The sequence below is a fragment of the Rattus norvegicus genome, chromosome 8 (assembly GCF_036323735.1).
Source record: "Rattus norvegicus strain BN/NHsdMcwi chromosome 8, GRCr8, whole genome shotgun sequence".
Classification (NCBI taxonomy): Eukaryota; Metazoa; Chordata; class Mammalia; order Rodentia; family Muridae; genus Rattus; species Rattus norvegicus.
In genome coordinates this window covers 50,546,009-50,570,542 of record NC_086026.1, presented here as the reverse complement: position 1 = coordinate 50,570,542, position 24,534 = coordinate 50,546,009, and the positions used below count along the sequence as shown (strand labels likewise).

At 44.0% G+C, this 24,534-nt stretch overlaps 2 long non-coding RNA genes across 6 annotated transcripts in view; one reads left to right on the top strand and one right to left on the bottom strand.

The window, feature by feature from the left end:
* The window catches only part of LOC120094124 (uncharacterized), a 31,954-nt gene extending 25,060 nt beyond the window's left edge, over window positions 1–6,894 (top strand). For 3 of the 5 annotated variants that reach the window (XR_005488108.2, XR_010054361.1, XR_005488107.2), the window contains exon 4: window positions 5,863–6,894. This is a non-coding gene — a long non-coding RNA (uncharacterized LOC120094124). Of the gene's footprint in view, window positions 1–2,928; window positions 3,026–5,862 lie in introns of those variants that run through there. The other 2 variants (XR_005488109.2, XR_010054362.1) reach the window with 2 other exon arrangements.
* On the bottom strand, window positions 2,462–23,239 carry LOC120094126 (uncharacterized). The gene is made up of 4 exons (XR_005488113.2): window positions 23,107–23,239; window positions 6,698–6,864; window positions 4,894–5,018; window positions 2,462–3,674 (listed from the first exon to the last, which is right to left on the bottom strand). It is a non-coding gene; the product is annotated as an uncharacterized LOC120094126 (long non-coding RNA).
* Between the last annotated feature and the right edge of the window lie 1,295 nt (window positions 23,240–24,534).

Sequence of the window (24,534 nt, the reverse complement as noted above, 5' to 3'; positions counted from 1 at the left end):
TTTCCTAGAAAGGAGAAAGAGTAGTTATGGGTGGATGGGGATGCTGCAGTGGGAGGATCAAGTTGGGAGGGGAAAGAAGAGAGGAATGAAAGAGGAAACAAGGAAAGACAGCTACAATTAAGGGCCATTTGAGGGGTGCTGTGGAAACCTAATACAATAGAAGCTTCCTAGAATACATACCTATGTGAAGGTGATCTTGACAAATAGTGGGGAGACAGAGCCCCAACTGTCCATCTCTTGTCACCAAATGAACTTTCCACTATCAGAAACGGGTTACATCTGATTCAATTGTCGGTCAAAGGGGTCCCATGGGAATCCCCAAACAACCCAGGCTGTTGCCAAGACTACAGGATGCTCTCGACAAACTGACAGCAAGGCCTCATTGCAGAAGACAACACCTACAGAACTCACGGAACACGGAGAAGTCGAGCAGGTACCTGACTCCTGGAAGGGAATTCTGCTGGCAGGTTGCTACCTACAGGAAAGCATGGGCAGGTAGCTCAGCAGTTTTACCCTCCATCGTGCAGATGAAAGATGGAGGGCAGGAACTGCTGCTGCACTCTTAGTGGCAAATTAACCTGGTTGCAATGAAAATTGCAGGTGCTTGTTTCATGCAGAAGGGACTCCGAGGAATCCTGTGGATTCCAGGGTTCCCCCCAAGACTTTCCTCAGCACCTCTGTGCCCAATGCTAAAAGCAAGTGAGCAGTTGTAGCCTCCATAGGTGGGGCAAGGCAGTTGACACTGCAAATCCTCAGGGGTGGAAATCTAGTTCGTCCCATTAAACAGGGAACTTAGTTGCATCTTCCCGGCCCCGTCTGGTCCTGCAACAGTAGTGCACCATTTGTGTCTACCTTCCTCCCTCCCTCTCCCCTTGCATGAGGTTCACTATTAAGTTATATTCGTGCATATAACAGGATGTAGGAGAAGTGCTCCCAGAAGGGAAGGAAGAACTACAGGGGATGGAGAAGAGACAAAGGAATGAGGATTAAGGCTGCTTGGGACCAGAGGCAGCTTGTTTGCATAACCTCTCTATAAGTTATACCACAAACAGATGCTAGTCATCATCCTTAAGTGATCTTCTGATTGGTTAGAGTCATTTCTTTCCTATTAGAAGAGGAGTGAAGGCATATTGTTCTGATAAAAATGGAGCAATCCTATTAGAGAGGTAGACATGGACGGTGTAAAGATTATTACGCTACCGGATGGGGCTGGGGAGATGGCTTAGTGACTAAAGCATCTACTGAGCTACCATGAGGAGCTGAGCTCAGAACCCCAGCACCTGTATAAAAGCCTGGTGCAGTTGCCCACATTTGTAACCACAGTGCTAGGGGTGTGGAAAGAGGCAGATGGCCTGGGTTCACTGCTCTGCCAATCTGGCTAAAATGGTGAATTCTGGAATTACTGGGTGTCCTGTTTATAATAATAATATTAATAATAATAATAACAATAATAATAACAATAACATGGAAAGTGGTAAAGACAACCAAACATTGGCCTCTAGCCCCCACAAGCACACACACATATGCACTCAAACATCATATACATGTACATGCATATAACACTACTTATAACACTACTTATTTTTGTCCCATATCAGATACTCAAGACACCATCATGTGGTTATGGGGATGCCTGGGCTTGTACACCATGGCACTGTAGCTGTTTATGGGCTTCTACTCTGGCTGGAAGGTGCTCGCTCGGTGAGAAGAGTTCACGTTATCGTGTCTGTCCTTCTGTGGAGGCACCACTGTCTTCCCACTAAAGCTGAACCCCTTTCTTCAGCTTATTGAACAGTTTAAAGACAGTATAGAGAGATTAATATGTGTAAATGGGGTAAAGAGTTGAAGAGGGCAGAGGTCAATCATGAAGGTCAGGCTCACCTGGGAAGGAGTAAAAGGAAAGCTCTTTAGAGAATTCAGGAATGATGAAGGTCTCCTGACAACTCTAATTGAGACAGTTCGAAGAAGCAGCATTGAGTCAGAAATGCAAACTCCCATCTTCCCTTCAACAGCCAAGAGGATTGAGAAGAATTAAGAGTATGGAGAAAGGAGTTAGAAGGAATGTTTATCCAGGTGCATGAAAGACCCTGTGGTGGGAGAACACTATTCTCTAGAGTAGTATCAGGTCTATCAACCTCACGAAAAGCAACAAATTTCCTCCACTCTGGTTGATACGTTTGTAAAATGTGTGCCACTGGAAAGATCTAGAAATTACTTTACCAGAGCACTTAGAGTGTGTTCTATAGAATATCTGTCCTGAAAATGTGAAACAAATGTTTTTGCAACTAAAACATTCGATCATTCTATGATTGAATAAGCTTGGGAAGTTTTAGATGATAGTTGTGTCCCTTAGGAATCTGGTCTTTGTCATTTGTATTATTTGACAATGGGAGAATTAAACACACACACACACACACACACACACACACACACAAATACAATTAAAATTAAGAACATGAATGATGTTTCTTATTTAGTTTTTAAACTGGAAGAGAATGCAATCATTTCTTTTCAAAATAAGTAGTAATCATAAAATATTATTTTAGACAATAAAAAGAAATATAAATTGTTCTTCTACATTCATCTTTTTTTTTTGGTTCTTTTTTTCGGAGCTGGGGACCGAACCCAGGGCCTTGCGCTTCCTAGGTAAGCGCTCTACCACTGAGCTAAATCCCCAGCCCCCACATTCATCTTTAATGAGCTTTGTGCTTTATCTTGCAGACCAGTGGTGTCCAAAGTAGAGCGAATGGACTCAGATCACTCTAAATAATTCCCTTGAAATGCTGAGACCAAAAAGATCAGAAAGTCTATTCATACACTTTTATAACTTTTATGTTATTTTATATTATTATTATTATAATTATTATTTGTTTCCTCACAGGTACCATTGCATATTGGAGAGGTGTAATGTTCTCTTTGATTTTACAGGGACGTACAGTGTAGAATTTGCCCTGTCTCTCGAAAGAGGATTTAAACTCAGGCGTTTGAGTTATGTTAAACTGGTGAGACCCCTAGGAGTCTTAGGTATGAATGAAGGGATGCAGTGTGGGATGGGAGGAAGAGTTTGGGGCGGAGCAAGTGTGAAGTGGGGTTTAGGGAGGTATGACTAGGGGATGGCTATTACCAGTGGACAAGTGGTGGTTCACCGGTCCCCTAGGAGGGGTTGGCGAGAGTAGCAGTTAAGAGCATGTGCTGCCACTGTAGAGGACCCAGGTGAGGTGGCTCACACCTGCCTGTCACTCCATCAGAAGGGAGATCTGATCCCCCTGTGGGAATTGCCCTGTCCATTTACACAGATGTACATACATTCACAAAATTTAGAATAAATGTTTTTTAAAAGAAAGTTCCTAAGAGGCTACTAAAGAGGGAGAGAAAGGGGAAGGGGAAAGGGGGAAGAAATCCAAAGACAGAGGAACAGGAAGTAAAGAATAAAGACAAAGAAAGAACTTGGCAACAGTGAGCCTCTGACTCCAGTCCTTGGCTTCTTGGGCGCTTCCTGCCCTGAGTTCTCTTCCTTCTACTCCGGAATTTTGACACTGTTTTCCCAACAGATCCCTTATTTTTAGTTTTTCTTCTGCTTGTTTTTTCCTATGTTGGATTGAGCTGAGTTCTTTCAGTGGCAAGCTTCCCCACAGAGACTCGGTAGGAGGAATAGATACTACAAGGAGCAGAGCCTGAAATAGAGAATTACCTAAATCAGAACCGAGTTACGGGTGCTTTCTTCCTATACCATGACCAACTCTGGGTAAGGCGGTGCATACGTGTAATGCCTGCAGTCAAACGTGCTCAAGGCCAGCTGGAGCAGCATAGCCAGACTCTGTCCCCAGATAAACCAACAACAGCCTCTGCATTGTAGCCTTTATTTCCCTTCCTCTACACTCCACTTTCAAAGAGCAGGAAAATCAAGACGAAAGTTATCTCTTACTCTGTCTCATTAGGTATTCCATTTCTGGTTTTGTATCGGTGCCTTTAGTTTGTATGTTTGCACATGCGTGTGTGCGTGCGTGTGCATGGGTGTACACATTCCTGTAGGTATGTGCATGCGGAAGCCAGGGGCCAGTGTTCAGAGTCTTCCTCTATCACTCTCCACCTTACTGTTTGAGACAGGGTTGCTGTCTTAGTTAGGGTTTTATTGCTGTGAAGCGACCCATGACCGTGGCAACTCTTATAAAAGGAAACACTTAATTTGAGGCAGGCTTATAGTTTCAGAGATTTAACCCATTATCATCATGATATTCATATGGCATTGTGCAGGGAGACATGGTGCTGGAGGAACCGAAAGTTCTACATCTTTGTCTGCAGGCAGCAGAAGGAGACTGCATGCCACACTGGGCATAGCTTAAGTATAGGAGAACTCAAAGCCCACAACCACAGTGTCACACTTCCTCCAACAAGGCCACACCTACTCCAACAAATCCTCACTTCCTAATAGTGCCACTTCCTATGAGCCAAGCACTCTAACACATGAGTCTATGGGGGCCAAACCTATTCAAACCACCACAGTCTCCCACTGAAATTAGAAATCAGTTTGCTAGACTAGCTGGCTAGTGAGCTCCAAGGGTTATGGACTTGTCTCTCCTCCCCAGCACTGACCCTATAGATGCAGGCCACACACTGGATTTGTATGTGAGTACTGGAGATCTGAGCATGAGTTCTCATGCTTGAGCAGCAAGCAGTTTACTGACTGAACTTCAGCCTTTAGTCTTAATAGTGGGTGGTTCTCTGTGTAGCTGTATTGTTGAGTCCATGAACCCCACCTGTGCCTTGTTGATTCAATGATGCTCCTTCCAAAGCAGATATAGTGGGTGCCATGCCCCTGGTCCACACTAATGAGACTCGCAACCAGAAAGGAACAGGCAGAGGCTGGGCTTTCTGAAGAGCTTTTCTTCTCACCTTTAGCCAGCGATCTAAGGTCACTGCAGAAGAATCATCTTCCTGAAGAGCTGGGAAGGCCACCCGTTCCACACTTCCAAAATGGTACAGAGAGAGAAGGGTTTCTGAGGTGCCTGAGAGAAAGGCTGGGGACAGAGAAATGGAGGGAATTTTATTATTTTGGTGTCCTTCAAAGCTTCTTTCTAAGCGTCTATAAAGCAAGGGCCCCTTTTCCTTATTTTATTCTATACTACAAGCCACCAGGGAGCATGTGGGAACAGGAACCATATCTTCTCTGTCTGTCATGGGTTTATTAGTTCCTGGTGCAGGAAGAAGGGAAGGCCAGCAGGAGACAGGGAGCAATAGACACAACCCTTGGGCCAATAGCTCGGCCCCAGAAAACCAAGGGGTCTGTAAAAACCAGAAGAGTTTATTTTTAGTATGTGTTGCTAATTAAGAAGTTAAAACAAAAAAAAATTAAAGAACTCGGTTCTCCATCTGTGTATAATTGACAGAACTCAAGTCAAACAGCAATGGGCTTTGTTTGTTCTTGGAGGATCACAAAATAATCCAGTGCCTGCATTTCTCAATCCTGTTATCCTAGCACCAACAATCATTTCTATTTAGTGTGTCGTATATGTATGTATGTGTATATATATGTATGTATATGTGTGTGTGCATGTGTCAGTGTATGTGTGAGAGAAAATTGTGTGCACATATGCGTATGGGTGCTGATGGAGGCCAGAAGAGGGCATCAGATCCATTGGAGCTGGAGTTCAGGTGTCTCTGAACCACCAGACAAGGATAATGGGATCTGAATTCTGGTCCTAATGATTGAGCAGCAAGGACTCTTAAGTGCTGAGCCCTTGTCTCTCCAATCATTCACCAGCCATTTACTATGTTGAACAGTATTTGAGTATTTTCTGTGTGTGAGGCCTCACAATAAGACATCTGATGACTGTAAAGAATAAAGCAGACTCATGTCTCCAGCAGGTGACACAGAGCAAAGGACTGTGGCCATAAATAGAGCTCCCTCTGCAGCTGCCTAGAGTCAACAAATGGACATCAACTCCACCTGAGTCCCGTGAGGAGAGAAGAGGAACGAAGGCACATGGGTCGCCACTCACGACTGGAACCCAAACTCAAGTGCAGCGCTAGGAACTTTAAACAAATCAGAATCCCAAGGGGTCCCAGCTTTCGTCGTTTGCTTCACTTGCTTTGAATAAGACACAGAAGAGTCTACAACTTCTTCCATTAATCTGTCACAGCATCCTAAGCTAGAGCAAAACGAAGATGCTTTCACGTCACCTGCTGATCCTATGAGGACCTTTGTTGACTTCAGTCTCTGAAACATCTTTGGCTGAAACATAGAGAAAATTCAGGAGGAACCCAAAAATCTAAATTCCAAGTTCCGTTGCCTAAAACATCTACACAAACCTTCCACCTTGTGACTTTTTTTTTTATGTTGACACCTGCATAACCAGAGAATGACAAGGTATAAACAATTCAAATGTGACAGTTGTGTCGTTTCGGGGGAGAATGACAGAAAAGAAGCATATAGTAAAAATTATCAATTACTACTTTGGAAAGGTAAGCTCGGCAAGTCTGGCCCTTCCTGGCATGGAGAGATGTCATTTCTCAGTTGTGAATGGTCGCCGTGAGTCAGCTGCAGGGCAGATGAGAAGGCACTGGAGCTGGCAGGGAGCGGCAAGCAATTATTGGTTCAATCTCCTGTGAGCACTACACCTCCCCATCAGAATAAATGGTGGGCAGGTACCACTTCCACCAACGCTCCCTCCGATAAAGACCCACAACACTGCTCGACCTCCAGCAGACGTCGGCAACCTTTCCGCACTCCAGGCTTATCTGCTCTGTTACAGGACGCCATTCCCATTTGTTCCATTCTCTGCACACAGCAAATGCCCGCTCGATATCTTCTTTAACAGAAGCCGCCGTAGCTTGAAAAGGAAATGTATCTCTGAAGGCTAGTTCCTGCAATAAAATGTTTACACTTTCTCAAAACCCAAGCGAGTCTCAAGGTTATACCACACTTCTGTTATTCAAGTCGCCAACATTCAATCAGGACTCACGTCTGCTACAGCCTAATTGTTCCTCCTCCTGTTCCTCCTCCTCTCCCTCCTCTTCCCTTTCCCCTCCCCCTCCTCCTCCCTCTTCTCTTCCTCCTATTTTTCTTCTGATTTTTTTCTTTATTATGTGTCTCTAGTCTGGGTTGAATTTCTCCCTGCTATTTATGTGGATGTTAAATCTTCCTGGTCACTCTCCATATCTCCTGAAATCCATCCCAGATGATACATCTGAATTTTGTTAAAACCTTCAATATGCTTCCCCCCTCCTTCAATATACTTTTAGAAGACAAGACAAACATAGGAAGTCATGAGATGTTTATGACAATGGAATAAGCTAAGATTTAATACAGGAAGCATAAAGGACAACATGATAGATTAAATTAAAATTTTCTATCTGTCAAGAGACCATTAAGGGAGTGAAATAACTAGGCATGCAGTATATATAACAGAGGAATTATAATCAAGATATATCTTTAAAAATCTTTCCAACAATGAAGAAATAATTTAGCTCTCCTACTGAAAACACACAAAACCAAACCAAACCAAACAAACACACAAAAAACTCCAAACCTAAGATAGGTAGTTTAAATTTAGACTGAAGGAGGATTGGGGGCTGGAGAGATGGCGCAGTGGTTAAGAGCACCACTGCTCTCTCAGAGGACCCAGGTTCAATACCCAGCACCTACATGGTGATGCACAATCAGAACTTGCTTCCTAGATGCACCAACGCTTCTCTGGCTTGTGCAGAATCCAGGCATGCACATGGTACACAGACATCCATTCAGCAAAAGGCCCATAGATGCAAAATAAAACTAAATAAATTTAAATGAAGGAACGTTGCCAGTAAATCTACAAAAGCATATGGAGCCCCATTCATCATCAGTAAAAGCATCGTGTACGGTGAAGTGTGTTCTTTATGCATCAGACGTTCTGTACCTGTTCTACCTGTTCTGTAAATCTGCTCTGTGCCTGTACATCAGTTAAGAGCAAGAGAAAAACCACAATGAATTCTAACTGCGCACCCCACCAGTGTGTCACAGACCACATGGAGCAGTAGTACTAGACCCCAGAAACCTTCTGATGAAGTGAACTTTCATCCCACCATCAGGGAACACCAACCCATGCACACACCCTATATCCAGAATTATATCCCTAGGTTTCGCCTAAACAGAAACGTGCACAATAAGGAAAGCCAGTAGTCAGCTTTCTTTGCAACAGCCAAAGCGCTTGCCCTCAACATATATTAAAAGAGTCATGCGTAAGGGCGCGATGATGTCATCATGATAGGCAGTGAAGATGACAAGTGTGAAGAAATCACAACTGAGAGCAGCAACATAAACTCAGAAAAATAACACAGAGTACAACAACCATCACATAAAGTATGCTTTCTGTAAGGCTCTGTTTATACAATGGACACAAATAGGCAGAGCTAATCCATGCCTGAATTCAGGCTGGCATCTCCCCTAGGGAAGACATTGACTGGCGAGGGCTGGCAGAGTGACATCTGGAGTTCCTGAAACATATTCCTCTCCCCCTGGGTGATTCAGGCACAGGCCTATTCACCTGGTGATAACTCACCAGGTTCCACACTGGTGTCCATGCCTTTATATTTTAGTAGAAAACCAAAGCAAAATGACATGGTTTCTCTTATTATTCAGTAATTGTCTTTGTGTTTTCATAACCTGTGAAATCCAAGTTTACTTTTAACACACACACACACACACACACACACACACACACACACACACACCGTGCACATGTGCACAGCGCATGCATGAATATGCAGCCACATACGGACCCTCTTGTGTCCTTACTTACAGTTTCTCCATATTGAAATGCCCTTACTCTTCATGTCTGCTTTGGTACAGCACAGCCCTTTAACATAGCATGATACTGAGTATTAATTTCCTCCCAACAGTCCTGTTTAAGACTATTGTCCTGAAGAAACTATTAAAAGATCCTAGAAGCATTCTAGATGTTTAGAATAAACTTCTTCCTTATAAAGAAGGGGTATTTGCTTGTTTGTTGTTTGTTTGTTTGTTTGTTTGTTGATTGGGAAAGATTTGCAAGATAGATCAGCGTGTTAGGTGCTTGCCACCAGGCCTGATGGCCAGAGTGTGATGTCTGGAATACATGGTGGAAGGAGAGACTCAAGTCCTACAAGTTGTCTCTGACCTCCACAAGTAGGCTGTGATACATACAAGCGTATGCCTCCCACCCTACACACACACACACACACACACACACACACACACACACACACACATAAATAAATGTAATTAAAATAAATAATAAAGGTGCTTTTAAAGATCGATTTATTTATTATGTATCAGTACACTGTAGGTCTCTTCAGACACACCAGAAGAGGGGATCAGACTCTATGACAGATGGTTGTGAGCCACCATGTGGTTGCTGGATTTGAACTCAGGACATCTGGAAGAGCAGTCAGTGCTCTTAACCATTGAGCCATTTCTCCAGCCCAATAAAGGTGTTTTTTTTTTAACATAACCAATTCAAGAACAAGTTTCTGGTGGCTTGATTTCCTCTCATGTTTTCCAAACATTCAATGTAGTTTGCATGGAAAGATTAAACGCGGCATCTGATTAAGTTATATCCATATAACAAGTAAAGCTGGCAGGCACAGAAAAGAATTAGAATTGATGTCTCACACTGTTGGCTCTTGGGAGCTTAGCTAGTGAGAGAATACAATGGTGACTGGTCAGACTGTTCAGTGCTGCCCACTGAGAATGGAGAACCCCCAGAAACTGGGTACCCGCAGGTCAAATCTGGGTGATTTTACTGTGTATCATTTGTTAGGAAAATCCCTAAACACATCAGATACACTTGCAAAGACTTCAAATCAACAGTGGGAATGGGGGCAAAATTCTGTTGGTTTCCTTAAAGCTGAGTGTACATTTAATCAAGAGATTGAAACAGCTTAGGGTTGAGTCACACAGATCTTATGGAATTCAAAAGCCAGCATGAATATTCAGACATATACAGCATCCCTACCCAAGCAGATGTTTTATACAAAGCTACACAGGAGAGTACTTCACTCGTACCAAGCCCTGGTGACACTAGTCTTCTTCATGCCACCCTGGGGAGTTCAGTGCTGGCATGGCCACAGAAATCTGCCTCCTGGTCGTTAGTCAGTCCCTTGACAGGGACATAACGGGAAGAAAGAGAACCTAATGGGATTAGAAAAAAATGAAAAAGGGGGCTGGAGCCAAGGATGACATCAGCCTTGTAGGGAGGCCAGGAGGTGATGGGAAAATGCTGCAAGAAAGGACATTCTTCATTCTTGTCATCGTGAGAAGGTCCATCCATCTTGAGGCTGGATTCCTTGCCACAGGGTAAATGTAAAACTTAGAAAAGCCCTTTCCATTAAATTGCCACTTAGCATTAAATACGAGAGAGAGAGAGAGAGAGAGAGAGAGAGAACTGAAATCGTGACCATCTAGCTAGCTAGATCCCCAGCAAAGTAAGCAAAGTTCTCTCATGTCTGTGACTCTGGCAATGGCCACTGTGTTTTAATGGGGCCCACTAGGAGCAACCTGACCCAGCATGGCTGGCAAGAGGGGGATTAAGCTGCGTGTTCTTCCATCCAAAGCACCTTTAAATAACATTATGGGATTAGAAGCCTTGCAAGGAATATAACTCCTTCAGCTGGTTCCCCTTACTTTTTTCTAAAACAAGCGTGGTGGGCTGGATTCAGAAGCCCCATGACAAAGGTACATCATTTAATTCCGTTTAGAACAAGAGTTTTTTGATGACATTATTTTACATGGGTAAAAATCCTTCATTACCATGTTTTAGCTGTTCCAGTAAGTCTCGGGACCTGGTCAACATGCTTGCCTGTCACAGATGGAGACAAATGGGGAACAGAAGCAAATATATAGTTAGAAGAGGATAGAAGCAGACAGTGAGGCAAGGGGCAGGGAGGCTGGAGTGTAGAGTTCTGTTGGTAGATCACTTGCTGGGAATGTATGAGACTCTGGGTTTGACTCTGAGAACCCTAGAAACTGAACTTCAAAGTCATTCACAGTCATATTGTAGTTCCACACCAGCCTGGGATACAGGGGACCCTGACATGAGATGGCAGAAGAACGAGTGTCAGGCTTGGTACTAGTGAAACTCTCCTGTGTAGTTTTGTATCTGCTTGGGTAGGGATGTAGGGATCCTGTATCTGTCTGAATATGCTAAAGAAACGTAGTGAACTGCAGATCCCTCTCTTCAGGGCCTGTTTGCACCAGGCCCCAGGAACTCTTCCACTCCAGTCCAAAGCACTGACTTATGAGGACTTGTCTCAGTGTCCCTCTGCTAGGACCTGACCAGTTTGCTGAGGACTCACACTCTCTTCCTTTGGTAATAGCCAACCTACCCCGTCAAGTCGCCTGGTCTAACATATCTGTCATCCCATAGCCTTGTTGCCTAGAGCTGTGGATCCCAAGCTGACTTTACTTTTCAAGGCATTTTTCAGTCATCTTTATAAAACACCCTTTTGAAAATGAACGGACACATGGAAAGTATACAGGGCGTTTCTCCAATGGGATCAGGTGAGAAGGCAAAAATCCCTGTACCTCTCTGTGTCTCCCTTCCCTGGAAGCCTCTGCTGAGAAAGGCCTGGCTTCTCACACACATGGAGCACCCAAAGACAAACAGGAAGGTGGGCACAGCTGCCCTCCAAAGACAAAGCGTATGATGCCAAGGCACCATTTCAACCCAGTCACGAAACAAAGCAAATTACAAATGCTGGCAGAGACACAGGAGAAGGAGTTGCTGGGAACATAAACTGGTAAGGTATAAGAGTCGGTAAGGAACATCTAGACCACTAAAGACAGAGCTACCACACTGTGCTATGTTAAATTGATTGTCAGTTTGACTGGATCTGAATCTATTAAAATACAAGCTGCTGGGCACATCTGTGAAGAATTGTATTGATCAGCTTATTCGATATAGGAAGACCCACTCTAACTCTGCTGACCTCTCCTGATGGCAGCCCAGATAAAGGAGTTGGCAGTTGGAAGGTTTTTTTTTTTTTGCTTCTGGCCTACTTGCCTCTATTCCCTCTGGCAAGTTCACCTAACCTGTCGCTGTCACGGCTGCAGGATTCCAATGTGAGGTGGAGATTGACCAGCAACTCTCCAGGAATCTTCCAGGTCTTTAACACCAGAGGGAGCTGCTGCAGGATAATTTGATCACACTGCGAACCCCAGGACTGTGTTACTTACTGGAAAAACTCTGTTGCTAGTTGTGGTGTGGCTTAGCCCTTAGCACACACCTTTAATCCCAAACAACAAAGGTAAAGTTAGTTTGAAGAAGGAAGCACCATGTTTGAAAGTGATGTCTCATGGAATGGCAGACAAAGTGATGAATCAGAGAAAGATTTGACTGAATGAGTCAGAAACATCAATATGCCCAATGACAACAGATAGGAAAGAGAGACGGCGGAAGAGAGAGTACCACAGAAAAGAGGAAGGTGAAAGAGTCCGTTTTGTCAGGAATGTTTTACAGAGGCAGGTTGCGGAGAAAGAATGAGCTAGACATAGGTGAAGACAGGATGAGCCAGAAATGAAAGGGAGCCAGAAAATTAGAACTGAATGCCCAAGTGAGTTTTAGGCTAAGTGGAATAATTCGGTCAGAAATGAGAGAAGCCAGTTTGAATCAGTCAACATCAAGAGGAGTTTTGAACCAGAACAGCTGACTTAAACAAGCCAGCCAGAGCTCAGAGGGAACAGGAAAAGGTGAGCATATTCAGCACCAAGTCTCGGAGTCTGAAAGCATCCTAGGCCTAGATAAGATTACACAGAGGCTAGAAGCTTCCAGGGCTAGACCTAGGTTAACAGAGGCAGTTAGCATCTGAGACAACAATTACCTCAGATGAATAAAGGTTACTTTTACAGGTAACTTTGACCCTTTGGATAGATAGATAGATAGATAGATAGATAGATAGATAGATAGATAGATAGATAGATAGTAGGTAGATAGATGATAGATAGGTAGATAGATAGATGATGATAGATAGTTTTACAGGGAACTTTGACCCTTTGGATAGATAGATAGATAGATAGATAGATGATAGATCGATAGATAGATAGTAGGTAGATAGATAGATGATAGATAGGTAGATAGATAGGTAGATAGATAGATAGATAGATAGATAGATAGATAGATAGATAGTAGATAGGTAGATAGACAGGTAGATAGATAAATAGATAGGTAGATAGATAGATAGATAGATAGATAGATAGATAGATAGATAGATAGATAAAAGATGGAAAACAAGCTATTACTTGAACTAAGTCAGACACGGAAAGACAAATATCATGTTTATCTCATATGAAAATTGAAAAGAAGACCTAAAAGGAAAAGAAGATTGGGAATTGAGAGGGGTAGGGGTGGGAAAAGAGAGGGTAGGAGGGGAGCTGAACATGATCAATACATGATCAGTGCATAATGGGAATGGCACAGCAAAACCCACTAATCTAGACAATTACTTTGGATTAATTAAAGCAAAGCAGAAGCAGGGCGTGGTAGTGCACACCTTTAATCTCAGCACTCAGGAGGTAGAGGCAAGTGGATCTCTGTGAGTTCGAGGTTAACTTGGTCTACAAAGAAACTATACATACTACATACATACTACATACTACATACATACATACAAACACACACACACACACACACACACACACACACACACACACACACACGGCAGAGTCTCCCTCCAAGCTCCCAGAAATGATGGACCCTTAGGAGACAATTGAGGTCAACAGCTCAGCTGCTATGCACAAATTTTCTCTTACCGCCCACCCTCCCTCCTGGGAACTATGGCTATGTTTAAAGACACTGCTTATCAGAGGAACAGGAAACAGAATCTAGGATCTTCTGAAAGAAAAATGATTCTGACTTTGGAGACAAATAGAGCTATGATAACCAAGACACCTCAGTTTTCCAGCGTTTTCTGAACAACCGAGCTCACAGCTCTCAAAGTGAGGATGGAGACGCACTAACCTCTTGAACATAACTAGGAACATTATACTTTCTGATGGCTGAAGCAGGGAACCCCCATGGAACTCCTCAGTCCATTACCTGGTGTCTCTGCAAACCTTCCCCAGCCTGTTCTCACCAAGAGACTGGCCATCATAAGGAAGTTGAAAGAAGAGGATGAAAAAGATGATCTAATCGTTTGCACGGAAACATGCTCAGCCCAAGTCAAGTACGGGGGAAGGCTGGGTAGAGGAGACAATTTAATAGCATCATCTGAATCCAGATGCTGTCTGTTGTTTGACCTCCGGCTCATCAGAACATGTCCTTTGAAGGTAAGTCTATAGTTCAATGTGTGAAGCTCAGTCTGACCCCTAGCAGTGACCATCTGCAATGGTTCCTGATGAGAGGTCCTCACAGCTAGAACTGCAGTTGCCCTGATGGGGATTCCACTGTGCCCTGACTTTGTGACCAGAGAACAAAGTGCATTAGCTCTAAAGGAAACCCCTCAAAGAGTACTCTGTGAAGTTTGAAGTCTCACAGTTTCTAATGCTTTCATAAAAACTTTCCCCTTTCAAAAGGCAAGGAAATTCATAGCCTGCACCCCACCCCCAATAATCATATGAACCAAGGTAAACCTTCTAATACTTTTTACTTCCTTAATGTTTTCTTTATGAGTCCATTCCATCCTACCTCCCTGCACACAGATTCCCTACAGAGTAGATAATTGGGCTATTCCAATACACTATAAAGTTTGCATAAATATAGGGTCTGGCCTATGAGAAGTACAATGATCTTGTTACAGGCTTGGCTTTGTAAGGTCACCTTTCTTCTGGTCTATTTGTCCTGCATTTAGAATAAGCAGAGGTCCCAGCAACTTGCTAGCTTTGGTTTTGTGGTTTAAATTGTGTGGTCTCCCATTATGTTTTGGTGGGAGGTTGGGGGTTTTCTCTCAGTTGATTCTGTATTCTTAAAGGAGCGTCTTAAGGCTGTGGAGGGGGAATCAACGTATAAAGCCTTTGCTCCACAAATGTGAAGGCTAGAGTTCGGATTCCCAGAACCCACATACATTCCGCAGGTATGGCGGCCACCTGTAATCCCAGCACTGAGGAGTCAGAGACAAGGTCTCCGTGGGAAGAGGTGGCTTATGAGACCAGCAGAAATTGGCAAGCCCAGGTTCAGGAAGGATCCGACATCAGTAAATAAAGAGTTGATCAGTCAAAGTCCATTTTGAACCTACACACACACACATACAGAGAGAGAGAGAGAGAGAGAGAGAGAGAGAGAGAAGAGAAAGACAGACAAAGAGAGACAGAGACAGACAGAGACAGACAGACAAAGCAAGACAGAGAAAGAGAGACAGACAGAAGTAGAGAGACAGACAGACAGACAAAGAGAGACAGACAGAGAAAGAGAGACAGAGACAGACACGGAGAGAGACAGAGAGACAGAAGTAGAGAGACAGACAGACAGACAAAGAGAGACAGACAAAGAGAGACAGAGACAGACACAGAGAGAGACAGAGAGACAGAGAGAAGGAGAGAGAGAGACAGAGAGAGACAGAGAGAAACAGAGGAGAGAGACAGAGAAAGAGAGAGACAGAGAGAGAGAAGGAGAGAGACAGACAGACAAAGAGAAACAGTGAAAGACAGACAAACAGACAGAGAAAGAGAGAGAGCGACAGAGAGACAGAGAGCAAACACAGAGCACTGTTATTGAAGGAAAAAGAAAAAGTCCTAATTTCATTAATTGCTGTAAAAATGTAGAAATGTAGGAAAAAGTTACCCACACTTAAAGCCCTGCTGGCCGCAAACCTCACTGTTAACTTAAACACAGCAGGTACTATTTAATAACAATTCTAGGACCTGATAGATTTACCCCAGACTCTCTACAAGTTTATTCAATCGTTACAAATAGATCACTTGATTTGAGAATGGCTCTCCTCAGTAGTCCTTGGCCCTAAAGTTTTCAGCAACTTCATCAGGTAGAAAGCATAAACCCCTTCCAGGTATAGCTTCTCCATCACAGACTTTAGTCCCCTAAAGACAGGAATGTAATAGCCAGAGGCCAGCTGTACTCTCACGCCTTCTGGCCGTCTTTATCTGTTTTCCCCTGCAGTGCTCTGCACACTAAGATTTCTGCATTCCATCTTTGAAAGCAGAAATGACTTTTCTTCACAATTCAGATACAATAAGAAAGAGACCATATATACCTGTAGTGGGGATTCCTATCAACGGAAAGAAACGGTTCAACTTTTGTGGTTAAAAGAAAGAAAAAGAAAAACTTAATTTTCCTTTATTATCCAAGACTCATCGGGTTCCCAGTGGCAAAGAATCCATAAATGTGGAAACGCAAGGTCCTTATCAACCTTGGAGGGCACAAGTCAGCTTCAAACTTCCTCCTTTTAAGGTAGATTATCCATTTTAAATTTCCAAATCCATTTAACAGAACCATTTAAATACATTGAAACAACCATTATAGAATTTCAGACCACAGTGAGAAACAATTTCACTCTGAGAGTTTAAAGCCAACATCAAAGCTGCTAGGCATGACTCCCAGCAACCTCTGTGGTTTCCTGACATTTGTGGTGACTTGGGGGCACAGTACCATTAGAGTCTGGGCAAGGTGTCATCGCCAACATCCAAATCAATGGCGCCAAGGCTTCATGGAGTTCCTAGTGCCTGCTTAGACTAGATCTAGAGGTGGAATTTGTTGAACTTGTGGGCCTTGGGTTATCTAATCCTGCCAAATAAAATAAAATAAAATAAAAAGCCATGCAAGTAGGCTTTCCTTCTCTTGAGCCTCAGTTTTCCTTTTCATATATACATGAAATTTAAAAAGCATCCCAGAGTGCATTCTTAGCTTGAGTCAAGACTAGGTTTGAATCTTTACTCTACCACTTATTTCCCAATTGTCTTTGACAAGTGACTGGAGACTCTGCTGCTTGCTTCTCTTGTTCTAGTACTGCCATCCCAGGATGTGAGCATTGGTCAAACACGCACGCTAAGCTTTGGCCCTGCTGGAGTCCAGTTCCCTTCCCCTTGAACGTGATCACCATTGACTTGCCAGAAAGATAGACTAGTCTAGACAGTCCAGTTCTATCGTGGGCTTTTTGGAATAGCAGTTCTGAAAGCCCTGGTATTATAAACTCAAAGCCATCCCTGTGGAGAGGCCACTTAAGCAGATCTTGAGATGAGAGAGTTAAATAGATTGTCCTTTAATCCTAACTCACTCTAGCTCTTCTCTGTTTAATCATCCCAGGAGAGACTCTAAACCATCAGATGAAACATAGCAGGCTAGGCATTCCACCAAGCCCTGACTAAGTCACGGGCTCATTGCTGTAAATCACCTAAGTCCAAAGTAATAGACCATTCAGCAACAAGCCAAGAGCCTACATGTAAAACCCTCACGGTAGAGACAGGGCCTGCCCTGCCCCAATTCTCCATGAGTATCAAATTCAAAGCCTCATGGCTGTGTTACTTTGTTTTCTATTGCTGTGATAAAATACTATGGCCAAGAGCAACTAAGGAAATGAGGGTTTATTTTAGTCCGTGGTAAAGGGAAGTTAGGACAGAAAGTAAAGGTAGGAACCCTGTGAAAGGGACTGAAACAGAGGCCATGGGAGAATGCTACTCACTGGGTCCTTGCTTACTTACTTGCTCTCCAAGCTCATGTTCAGCTACCTTTTTTAGACCTCCCAGGCATACCTGCCAAGATGTAACACCCCCCATATCACTCGCCAATCAAGAAAAATATCCCATAGATGTGCCTACAGGACAATCTGATGGAAGCCTTTCCTCAGTTGAAGTCCTCTCTTCCCAGACACGAACCAGCACACCCTCACTGACAAACAAGTCAATGTGCCAGCCAGTACATGACAGCTGAGAACGGAACCAGACACTTGTTTTCATTGGATTAAGCCAATGTTATATTGTTTCACTCTTCGTTTGGGGTATTGTTCCCGGCCCTTAAATAGAATGATCCAGGTAATGAAAACATAAGCAAGTCCACTAGAAACTTCAACAAAGCTCTGGTAAGGTTTAGACCCAAGGAGAATACAGAATGAGAGCAACTACCTTAATGTCTGTTGCTTTTGGACTAATAGTGAAGTAGGAAATAGACCTTGACTTGACTTCCACAAAAGAAAACTTGAGACTTTACCCCTGTGGTGATCTGAATATGCTTGGCCCAGGGAGTGGCACCACTGGGAGGTGTGGTCTTGTTGGAATAGGTGTGGCCTTTGTTAGAGGAAGTGAGTTACTGTGGGTGAGGGTGGGAAGACCCTTGTCCTAGCTGCCTGGAAGTCAGTCTTCTCCTAACAGCCTTCAAATAAAGATGTAGAACTCTCAGTTCCTCCTGCACCATGCCTGCCTGGACGCTGCCATGCTCACACCTTGATGATACTGGACTGAACCTCTGAACCTCTAAGCCAGCCCCAACTAAATGTTGTCGTTTACAAGAGTTGCCTTGCTCAGTGGTGTTTCTTCACAGCAGTGAAAACCCTAACTAAACCACCAAACAGAACTTTTGCTGACAAACTATAGTAAGCTGCACACAACAACGTCCATGCTATCTCCTAAATGAAACACAGAGATGTTGGCAGCACCCATGACCTTGAAGCTGGGGTCAGAGAAGAGCTACATTACAGCCACTTTGGCAGGAGAGGTACGCTCTCTGAGGAGCTCAGTTGAGCATATTCGTGGCTTTCTTTTACTTCCATTTTTTCTTATTTGTTTGTCCATTTTGAAGGGAAGGTGTTCTGTTGTTGTTGTTTTATAGTTTCTCAATTGGCATTCACATTCAACAATGGAGAAAAGTGGGCTTCTTCAGAGATGTGATGTAGTCTCTGTCAATGTTAATAAAAGGGAAATAAGAGGAAGGTTGTATCAGTGGGGAGAAATTCTTCCATACACTCATATTTATCCAGGTTAGATTCAGGGCTCACAAACACAGTCGCACACAATTCTAGGCTTCCACTACATATCATGGCATGTGAGCCCAGTTCTGAAATGTGGAAAGGGGCTGAAGAAATGACCAGAAGATAGGAATATCTGCTGACCACCTATGAGGACTGGAGTTTAAATCTCAGCAGCCACATAACAAACTGGTCATTGTGCATGCTTGAAAGTGCGCACGCGCGCGCACACACACACATACACACACACATGTGTACACATACATGCACATGCATAACTATAATTCAACTTCTGATGGAGGCACCGACAGGAGAATTATTGGAGTTTGATAGCTTCCAGTGTGGCCAAGAAAATGCAAACCTCAGATTCAGCCAGAGACCTTGCTTCAAAAGAAACTGTTAGAGAACACCCAAACCCCTCTTTAGGCCACTGCACTCACGCATATGAGCACATACGTGCACACACACTCACATAGACACATGCATGCAAATCAACAATTTGAAAAAAATGCAGGAAGCATGAAACCCCAACTTTTCTCTCCTTCCTGTAAAATTTCACTAAACACTTTTCAGTCAGACTACAATTGATTTAAAGTATAGTAATTAGATTAAGTGCTTTCATATTTGATTTCATATTTGAACAGAAGAGACTGAATAGCTTTTAATAAAAATGATTAAAAGTTGTCTTTAAAGAAAGTCTGAGAACTTGGGAGGTAACTCAATGGCTAAAAGAACTGGCTGGACCAGCTATGCCCATGTCCACTGTTCCCTTTGCTGTGTTTCAAGGGTCAAGATTGGTCCCTTCTGCCCCTGATAAAACATGAATCAAGCAACCATGAATACTCTTCAAACGCTTATGAAAGACCTCGTATGTCATAATTATCACCTTTTAAAACACACTGTCACGCGGAGCCTCTAGAGCAAGGCTTACAAGTAGACGATATTTTCCGTCAAACAAAATGAAACTCGAAGCTTTAAGTGCCTTCCCCAAGTCAGAACACAGCTAAGAAGCCGGAGTCCAAATGTGATTAAAGCCAAGTTCACCGCCGCAGTAAATGTGCTTTTGACGGACTCTTCCCAGATGTTTGGAGCATTTCCTGTAAGTGACTGTCTTGAGCTGACCAGCCTGGCTCAGGCTGTGCCAGGCACCTTCCCAAAGAGAATCAAGGGGAAGCCACCAGCATGGGGTACTCTAGTCCTCTCCAAGTGTTTTCCCATACACTCTTCTGGGAGTTGGAGAAAGATGATAAAATGCAAATAACTCTGAGAGAGCCAGAGTATGCTCATGGTACAGTGTAAATATGGGTACAGCAGAAGGCCCGATTTTAAGTGGAAGCACAAATGACCTTAAAGCTATGAGTGATCGAAAGAGTTGAAAGATGAAGAGAACTTCGTGACCTGTAAGCTTTAGACGAGCCCAACTAACCTGTGTCCACAGATAAAGTTCCCCTCAGGGGCAGTCCCCCTTGCTCATTTAGATCTAAAGTCATCTAGAGTCACCCTGCACCCAGAATCAGGCAATTGCAACACAGGCCAGTGGCCTGCAGAGCCTAACGTATTTTCTTTTTTCTTTATTAACTTGGGTATTTCTTATTTACATTTCGATTGTTATTCCCTTTCTCAGTTTCAGGGCCAACATCCCCTAACCCCTCCCCCTCCCCGTCTACATGGGTGTTCCCCTCTCCATCCTCCCCCCATTACTGCCCTCCCCCCAACAATCACGTTCACTGAGGGTTCAGTCTTGGCAGGACCAAGGGCTTCCCCTTCCACTGGTGATCTTACTAGGATATTCATTGCTACCTATGCAGTTGGAGCCAGGGTCAGCCCATATAGTCTTTGGGTAGTGGCTTAGTCCCTGGAAGCCCTGGTTGGTTGGCATTGTTGTTCATATGGGGTCTTGAGCCCCTTCAAGCTCTTCCAGTCCTTTCTCTGAATCTTTCAACAGGGGTCCCATTCTCAGTTCAGTGGTTTGCTGCTGGCATTCGCCTCTGTATTTGCTGTATTCTGGCTGTGTCTCTCAGGAGAGATCTACATCCCTAACATATTTTCTATGGCTCTTTATAAGAAAAAAAATGTTGCTGTCAATCATGACACACAGAGCCATTTCTGTAATAAGATGTTTGTTTTGTTTGAGGGGGCTGGACAATGGAGACAAGAAGTAGGCAGGACTGATGTCTCTTTAAAAACCAGAAAAGGGTTTAGTGTGACCAACGCCTGAGAGGTAGAGGCAGAGGCAGAAGGATCAGAATTTCAAAGCCAGATTTGGCTACGCAGTGAGCCGGAGGCCAGCCTGGGCTACGTGAGACTGTTCCTCTCAATTAAGAAATTAATTAATTAAAAATGCAGCACAAATGATGACAAACTGAAGGGAAAACAAGAGTAAGAAAAGGCACATCACAGGGTATGGTGGCCAAACATCGTTAACCCCAGCACTCAGGAAGCAGAGGCAGGCAGATCTCTGAGAGCTCAAGGCCAGCCAGGATGTTACACAGAGAAACCCTGTCTCAAAAAAAGAAAGAAAGAAAGAAAGAAAGAAAGAAAGAAAGAAAGAAAGAAAGAAAGAAAGAAAGAAGAAGGAAGGAAGGAAGGAAGGAAGGAAGGAAGGAGAAAGAGAGAGAGAGAGAGAGAGAGAGAGAGAGAGAGGAAGAAAAAAAGATGCATCAGCGGTCTAACGAGATGGTTCAGTGGGCAAAAGGATTTGCTTGCCTAATGCAATCCCTGGAATCATATAGTGGGAGAAAAGAACCTATTCCTATAAATTAACTTTGTTCTCCACTCTTGATATGCACACTCAAGCCTGTGCATGCAAGCACACACACACATGTACACACACACACACACACACACACACACACAATTAATAAATAAAACAAAATTGAGAGAGGAAGAAAAACACATCAGCCTCATAATGTCACCTTTGATCCACCCCAGACATAAAAAAAAATAAATGTCAACCATCTACTTTAATCTATCAGTTCAAAGAAAACTAAAAGTTATGATAATTAACAGCACCTTCCACAATGCTCCACCATGCACCTCTCACCCCCGGCTCCCTGGCACCCATCTCTTCAGAAGGCTTTTTTTTTAGGAAGGCATGTTGGTTGGTGGGTTGAACAGAGAAGTAAGCATTAAGAATTACTGAATACGGGTGGCAGTGGCGCACACCTTTAATCCCAGCACTCGGGAGGCAGAAGCAGGAAGCTCTCTGAATTCCAGATCAACTGGTTTACTGAGTGAGTTCCAGGGCAGACAGGCCTACACAGAGATATCCCCAGGGTTGTGGGGTTAATGAGGGATACTGAACAGAAGCCACATGGGTGGCTGTGATCCTTCCACACAACCAAAATCATTCTTTTGTTTGTCTGTAAGGGTCTGTTTGCGTTTCACGTCTTCATTACAAACTCCTTTAGGGCAGATCTGAATGTATTTTTGGCTGCATTTTTCCCCCCCACTGGTGGGCGTGGACTAGCACAGAAACAGAAAGGTATCTGTGATAAATGACTGATTGAGTAGATGAAAGAATGAATGATGGAGAAAGCCAGAAGGTGTGATGCCTCTTACACTGGGAATAAATGTTCAGTCTCAACAGCACTTCCCAGGGTCTCTCGGCTAAAAGCATCTGGAACTAGAGGAATCAGCTTTGCTGGCTTTCAAGCAAGTTACCTCCATGATCTGGAAGAACCAGATAACTCCATGCCTGATGCGAGGGCTTCTCAACCATTTGCACATACAAGCAGCTCTCTAAGCTCGGGTCGGGTAACTAAATTCCAATTTTGACTCCAGGGAAAACTCGCCTACTCAAGTTGGCTAAAAGCACCCTGCAAACCACCTGCAGAAACCCTCGCCTTTGTCTCCCTCGATACGGAGATGATTTGTCAAAGTGTACACACCCCAAATTGATACAGTGTGACTCGCGAAGTCCTTTGAAAGAGGGGATCGCTGGGAAAGCAGCATTTTACAAAAGAGATCCTCAGGCTAGGGGAGGTCCAGCGCTGTCGCTGTAGCTGCTCCTGCCACCTCGCAGAGTACCCAGATAAATAGTTCCTTTTTGTCTCCTTCCCTGCTTAAATCGATGCGGAGTGGGGGTGGGGGGGGGTCGGTCGTTAAAATCTGTCTGAGACATCTACTTGGGGTTCTGGAATTTGTGAAAAATTGAGACTTTCCTGAACAACAAAGAAATGAAGATTTCTGGGAAAAGCCCACGCCCCTCCAAGGCTGCTAGTGAGAAACAGAATCGCACCCGGGTACCTTAGCTGGCCATATTACTCTGAGAAGGTGCTTGCAGCTGCAAAGCCTTGCAGAAAGAAAGCTGCGGGGCTGGGACCTTACATCCTGGGGGGGCGGGCTGGGGCCTCCCGGCTGGGAGATGCCCAGACGTCGGCCCCGCCCCCACCCCTTCCGCCCTCCTAGTGGTCACGGCTGAGCAGCCTCGGTCCGGGTTAAACAAAGAGACTGGTGTGCCTTAGGGGGGTAAAAAAATCTTTCTTCTCCCTTCGTGGAGTAGGTGATATGTAGAAAATTAATAACAGGAAATGCCGCAGCCAAAAATGTGGCAGTATTTGTCTTTGAGGGATCTGGCCCCTTCCTGATCCTCCAAGTTCCTCCCTGGCTGCCTTGCAGCTCAGCAACCAGGAGCAGACAGCCATCCACCCCACCCCACCCCCGCCCTTTCCTTCTCCCTCCTTAGCCACCGTCCCCCGCCCCCCTCAAAACTCTTTTATTATCAGTTGAGTCACGTCTCCTGCCAAGCGAAAGGTCACTTCAGGTCATCTTGGAGACGAAAGGACGGGGTAATGCATTTGAAGGTGCTGGAATTGGCAAGTCTGCGCGCATATATGTGCATATATATTATATATAATATATATATGGAGGCAGGGAGGAGGAAAGGAGAGAGAGAGAGAGAGAGAGAGAGAGAGAGAGAGAGAGAGAGAGAGAGAGAGAGAGAGAGAGAAGTGCCAGCATGCTCAGCTCTGCCAGGAAGAGAAGGAATGTTTCAAGGCATGACAGGGGCAGCTAGCTACCCAATCTGTAGCTAATTCCTTATAAAAATAAGAATGTGGTTTATAATTGTGCGCTGCCTGAAGGGTAATTAAAGTTTCTAATTGTTCTCATCCAGTATCTCATTTCTGGCCATTCATCAGAGAAAGAGGTTGCAAAAGTGCTTGTTGTGGAAAGGAAAGGGGGGGGGGGGGGGGAGAGCGGACTGGGACCTGGAGTAGGGAGTAGTTTGACTGCCTGGCGCTCTCAGGATTTTAGAACCACCACGAGGGGAAAGCAGGCAACGTGTTTAAGTGTCTCCACAGCACATGCCGATCGCTTTGTTTTGAGATGAGGAAAACAAAACTTGCAAGTATTATTTTTCTATGCTGCTTACACAGAAACTACGGTCTTTCCTCCTTTTTCTTCTTTCTTCTACTAAAGAGGATGCCTTCTACCTTCTTTGAGTTATTAATTCAGTGTCATTTCAATAAACACAATTAGCAGCCCCTGAATTCCCACCAAGTACATTTTCCCCTCCTTTCCGTTACCCCTGCTGTACTTGAATGCCCTGGATTGGCTTCACAGACTTTTCTAAGAAGCAAGAACTACTCTTCTTACTCTTACTCTTCCTCCTCTTCTTTTTCTGTTTTTTCTTTGTTTGTTTGTTTGGTTGGTTGGTTTTGGTTTTGTTTTAAA